Source organism: Pyrgilauda ruficollis, unplaced genomic scaffold, assembly GCF_017590135.1.
Source record: "Pyrgilauda ruficollis isolate IOZ18807 unplaced genomic scaffold, ASM1759013v1 scaffold124, whole genome shotgun sequence".
Taxonomy (NCBI): domain Eukaryota; kingdom Metazoa; phylum Chordata; class Aves; order Passeriformes; family Passeridae; genus Pyrgilauda; species Pyrgilauda ruficollis.
The window spans coordinates 1,025,558-1,031,557 of NW_024510766.1; positions in this window are offsets into that span (position 1 = coordinate 1,025,558).

The following is a 6,000-nucleotide window of genomic DNA, read 5'->3' on the forward strand; positions in this document are numbered from 1 at the left end:
GGCAAGGCTACAGAATATCTGAAGTACATTGATGACATCATTGTATGGGGGAGCGTGGCAGAGGAGCATTTTGAGAAAGGAGAGAAGATAATTCAAATCCTCCTGAAGGTTGGTTTTGCCATAAACCAAAGTAAGGTTAAAGAACCTGCCCAGGAAATTCAGTTTCTAGGAATGAAGTGGCAAGATGGACATCATCAGACTCCAATGGACATGATTAACGAAATATCAGCTGTGTACCCACAAACCAGCAGGAAGGAAATGCAGGCTATCCTAGGCACTGTGGGTTTTTGGAGGATGCATATTCCAGATTACAGTCAGATTGTCAGCCCTCTTCTCTATCATGTGACATGGAAGAAGAATGCTTTTAAGTGAGGTCCTGAACATCAACAAGCTTTTGAACACATTAAACAGGAGATTGTTTCTGCAATAGCCCTTGGGCCAGTCAGGACAGGACAGGGGCTAAAATCTTGCTGTACACTGCAGCTGAGGAGAATGGTCTTTCCTGCAGCCTCTGGCACAAAGTACCTGGGAAGACTCAAGAATGATCTCTGGGGTTCTGGAGTTGAGGATACAAAGGATCTGAGACGTGCTACACTCCAGCTAAAAAGGACATCCTGGCACCTTATGAAGGGCTGCCTCAGAAGGGATTGGCACTGAAGCACAGCTCCCCTGGCACCCTGAGTGCCAGTGCTGGGCTGGATGTTCAGAGAAGTCCCTTCCACAGTCCTGGCCCTGATGCCGTGTGGAGTAAGGGGATGGCTCTGGTCACACCTTGAATAGGAAACCCCAGTTGCCCAGGGATCTTGAAGGTTACCAGGAACTGGACTGAAGGGGAAAAATTCAGGTCACCATCATAAGAGGAGGAGAAGGTGAGTGCTGAGAAGGCCCCACCATGTAATCAGCTACCAGAAAAGGAAAAGTGATGTGCTCTCCTCACTGCTGTACCACAGGGATCACTGAAAATGGAAAGCTGCTGCAGGGAGTCCTAGACAATGAGTCACAAAAGCTCCTGAGGGACGAGGTGGATCAAGTCAGGTTGCAGAGCTGAAAGCCTCCAGATGGCCTTGGATGTCACTGAAAGAGAGAAATGGCCAACACTGCCTCTGCACTGGCTTGTGGTGGTGGCAAATGCCCTGTGGGGGTGGCTGGAGTGGTGGGAAAAGAGCAGTTGGCAGCACAGAGGGGAAACCCATCAGGGCTGCTGAACTGTGGCAGAACATCAGTGCCTGGGCTGAGACCGTGGCTGTCCAAGTCCTTCCTGTGGGGCTGCAAAGGACATCACAACAGCAGACAGGTGGATTGGGCTGCCAGATTAAAGGGTCTCAGCTGGATCTGGACTGGCAAGGCTGAGTTATTTCTGGCTTGGTGGGTGGAACTAGCTCCCCAGGTTTTGTCTTGGCCCTGTTTTTCCATTGTTGCCAGGCTGGGAGGAGGAGGTTGAGCTGCAAGAACCTCTCTGGTGTGCCTTTGTCCTGCTGGTCTCCACGTGGCAGACAGCCTGGGGACAGCCACCATTTGGGTTTTGTCCTCAGGGGGAAGTAGGAGATATCTTGCCTTTGTTGGTTAAGCCATTTTCTTTTTGTATAATCATTTGTTACTATTGCTGTGTTTCTTGTGAACCTCTTTAGTAAATTGTGACTCAACTTCAATCTCTCTTAGTATTTATTTCTCCATTATAGAAAAGGAGACAGCTTGAGTGGCCTTAATTTCCCCACTGAGTTTTTAAACTCCAGACAGGGTTCAAGAAAACACAAAGCACTTAGTGACTAATTTCAGCATTAATTAAACTCTGTATTAAGATATATCTATATAGTAGTGGAAAATAAAGTTAGGTCCAGCATCTGTCTTATTTAATTGAGAAATTAAAGCAGTTCAACAACTTTGGAAAACATCACATGCCTTAAGAGATCTGCCTAGCACAAATAAGTGTCATAATGGTTAAGTAAATTAACTGCTCCAAAACCAGCCCTGAGTAACAGTCTGGGAGCCCTATGTTCACCAAATATGTAGAAGGCATTCAGAGGCATTGTTCCTAAATGTTTCAGTCGTTTTTTCTAGAGACGAGATTACTTACTTCTGCATCTTTACAGCAACTTTACTGACACTAATCTCCATTTCAGCGGCAAAGCTTTTGGATCCAGATATGGAGTGACCACAAAATGGAAGTCAGGCTAAATCAAGGCTGCAAATTTGAGCTTTTGCATCTTTTCTGATATGTGTTAATGGTATGTAATTGTTTGCCTACATGAAATGTAATAACAGTGTGCCAAGATAGAAACTATTGGTATTTTTTGAAAACTTCTGACATTTTTGTCAAAGGCTGGGTGCAACCATCAACACATGGTACTGCAGCCCACAAATAATAGGACATAATTTCTGAGTGCTAATTCATGCAGGCAGAATGGGCTGTTCAAAAGGTGAAATGTTGCCTATCTCAGTGGTATACTAACTTTAGCAATCATCCTTCAAGAAAAAAAATAAAGAAAATTAGATGTGACACTGTTTCTACAGGTGCTGGGCTTGGGAATCATAAGAAGAATCCATACTCACCTAGAGTTCATAGCACTCCTTATATTTTCACTTTAATGTGTCAATGCTCTTCTTTCCCCAGGTCATTTTAAGAATGAATATGCCATGCATAATTCTCTTCTAAGCCTATTTCAATGGGAAACAATGGTGCAAGGGCTTTGAAATAATGATGGATTGGGCATGTGGCACACGAATGTGTGCTTCGCCTGCGAGTGCCTTGTGGACACTGTGTGTCTCTGAAGCAAATCTTACTCATATTCCATTATTATTCTTTTCAGCAAGGAATATCTCTTCTGCTTAGCATGGTCCTTCTCACTCTGGGACCCTGTTCTGCATTTTAAACAATTCTGTTTCCCAGTTCTTTTCCCATCCACTTTTACCCCACATTCTAAAATAGGAAGGACCCTGATGTGGGTCTGCCGCTGTTACTTGGTGGCTGTGTCAGAGTTTCCTATCATGGCATGTCTCAACAGCAGAAAATGCACATTGCAACAGCGTGGAGCTGTGGCTTACGGCCAATCAACTGTTACGATTACGCTATCACATTGAACTACTTTTGCATTTCTTGTTGAGGAAGCCTTTCAGAGGCCCTAGCTATGTTTCATAACTTTTTCTGGTTTTACATGTCAGATGCATCTTACTCTCTTGCCTCTTCCCTTGCACAAGTTCTCCTTGGAATTCCCTGGGAGATGCTGATGTGGGCAGCAGAAATGTGGGCCCTTCATTGATGGGTACTGTTCCTTGAGGGCATGTTAATGGGACACTGATCAGGGCACCGGTGGGGCCTGGGTGCCCAATTCCCTTTCAACAGGGAATTGGTTCAAAATACTGTGAGAATGCCTGCCCAACCTCCCAGGTTCCTTTATAGGCCAGTGTACAGCCAGAGCATACAAACCATCTTGGGTTGTGTAAAATTAGTATCCTTTCGAAAGCTAATGGTTGAGTGCAAACGTCCTGCTTTTGGCTTCTCAGGAATCATAAAATAAAGATAATTTATGTACAGTACTAAATAATAAATTTTAAAAGTGTGTGTGAAACTGTTTGTAAGCAATTGAATCCTAACAGAATTATTTTCAAATACATTAATACACTAACCAGCAGAAAGCAAGTAGTAACACTTATAAAAGTTGAAATAAAGAAACAGCCTTGCTAAAGCAGGAAGAAATTGAAAAGCCATAGGCCATGTCTGTTTTTATCTGGGTATATTAAAAATCCCTCACCTACTTTATTCACTCTTGCTATAACCAAAGAGAAATTTGGTAACAGGATCTAAAAGACAATGTATTGGATAGTACATTAGTTAATACTGATTGTAAACATACCTGTCTTTTATAGCTGAAAAACTGGGAGGCAAACGTGACATTCACTGCTTCCTGAGCTCAGCACAGTTCTTGTCCTCCCCAGCCACATACATATCACCCAGGCACTGAGCAGGTATCCAAAAGCCTTCATTTGCAGTGCACAATGCAGTCTATAATCATGGTAATCCTGTAAGGCAGTGCTCCATGGCTGCCAAAGATTGATTAAAAAAACTGGAAATATTACTTTTTATCCCTTCCCAAATGATGCCCAAGGCAAAATGTGTTTCTTTGCCAGATACTTTCAGCTCTGTGAATTACCTTCCCAGACAGGGGTAACATTTCCAAACTGGCATTAAAGGTGCAGACTCAGGTTTTCAGTTTTTCAACCTGACAAATATCTTTCAAATTTAGAGACTGCACACTGTGGACCACAGCCAAGCAGCAAGGGAAAAATCTGCCAAGTAACCCTTCAGGTGTCTCTTTGTTTGGGTCACTTGTAGCTCTGGCTAGTATAGCTTGACAGACTAACAGAATTAGGGAAGGACTGGACCATGCTTGGTGCTTTCTGCTCCAATGCTGGTGAAAGCAGCCTCTGAGCTGAAGTGATCTGCATTTCCAAAAGGCAAACAAATCCAGCATCTCAATGCAAAGACTGTTGTCACTGTCATCTTCAAACAGTGCGACACTATCTGAATGCAATTCACCACTCAACAGCAGGGAAATTCAGTGCCCTGTAAATGCTTCCTCTCTGCATCATGCCATAATTAAATGTCATAAATATGTAGGAACCACTGAGGCATATAGAAGGAATGCCCTCAGCAACACTGGGAGTTTCCTGCAAACCAGGGACAAGGTAGAAAATCTTACGAAAGAAAGCAGGAGGTACAAACTCTTCAAATGTGCAGGCCAAGCTAAGGTTGGGTGGTGGGGGCACTCAGAGGGGTTGGGCAGCTGGCTCTGGGCAGTGCTCTGACCCTGCTTTGAGCCACTGCTGCTGAGCACTGGGATGTGCTTCGGGGTGCCCCACGCCAGAGTCTGCAGACACATCTGGCTCTGCTGCTCCGCTGGGACTTTATCATTCACTCCATTAGGATCTGGAAGGAATCCATCCTACAGCTTTGGACTCCAGTTGCTTGTTTGTTATTTATTATTGTTTTTATTATGGTAGCCTTAAACGGCCCAAACATACAAAGGTACCACAGGGTTCAGCCTTGACGAGAAGCAGATGAGGAGGCAGAGCCTGCCTACAGTAATAAACTGCAGAAAGCTGATGTAGCAATGCAAAAAGGCTTTTGTGTGGTTTCCTTCTCACTACCCTGTCTCTTGGTTCCTAGGGATGTAGGAGACAGAGTCCTGGTACTACTTTGCAGAATTACTGTTGGGAGGACATTCTTTCAAGGCAGCAGAAACTGCAAGAAGCTTCTGCCTCTTTTGGCCAGAGCCAGACTCTAATAGCACTGTTGCATTCAGAAGCACCTTGCATTACCAAAAGGGCCTGTGATATTCACAGGGCTGCTGCTCATGCAAATATAAAATGGGAGATACAAAGATCTGGTGCTAATCATTATTTTACAATTGTCTTGTTTGTGCCAGGTTTTAAACTTCACACTTCAGCTGTTTTATGGGGAGGAAGATTTTACCAGAGCTCTGTTCACAATTCAAATTCATAGTTCATTTTATGCTGGGGAATGTGTAAAAAGTTCTTCTCCCATAGGCAGAAGTGGCTGAAGAGATCTTGCTCAACCATAGCACAGAGTGCTGTACCCCACTGCACAACAGAAGCTGAATTCAAGAAGTTTTAGCAAACAAAATTCCACAGTTCAGGAAATTAGAAGCCTGTTAAAAGCAAGGATTGTAATGGAAAATATTTTGCAACCCTAACTCTAGCTGTTTCTAGAGAGATAAGCAGAGGATAGCCAAATGGAAATTCAGCTAAGACATCTGGACTGATTCTTCTGCAAAATGTCCCAAAACATTTCTAAAAAATGTTTTAATTTTTATTAAAAACACAGGCAGTGGCCTGGACAGCCCAAAGCAATATAAAAGCCATGTGAATCTGTGTACTCAAGCCACCTACAGAAATAGCAATATCATACTGATTTTAGTAAACCTCTTTAATTTTTTTTCTCTCTCTTTTTTTTTTTTTTTTTTTTTTTTTGGGGGGGGGGAC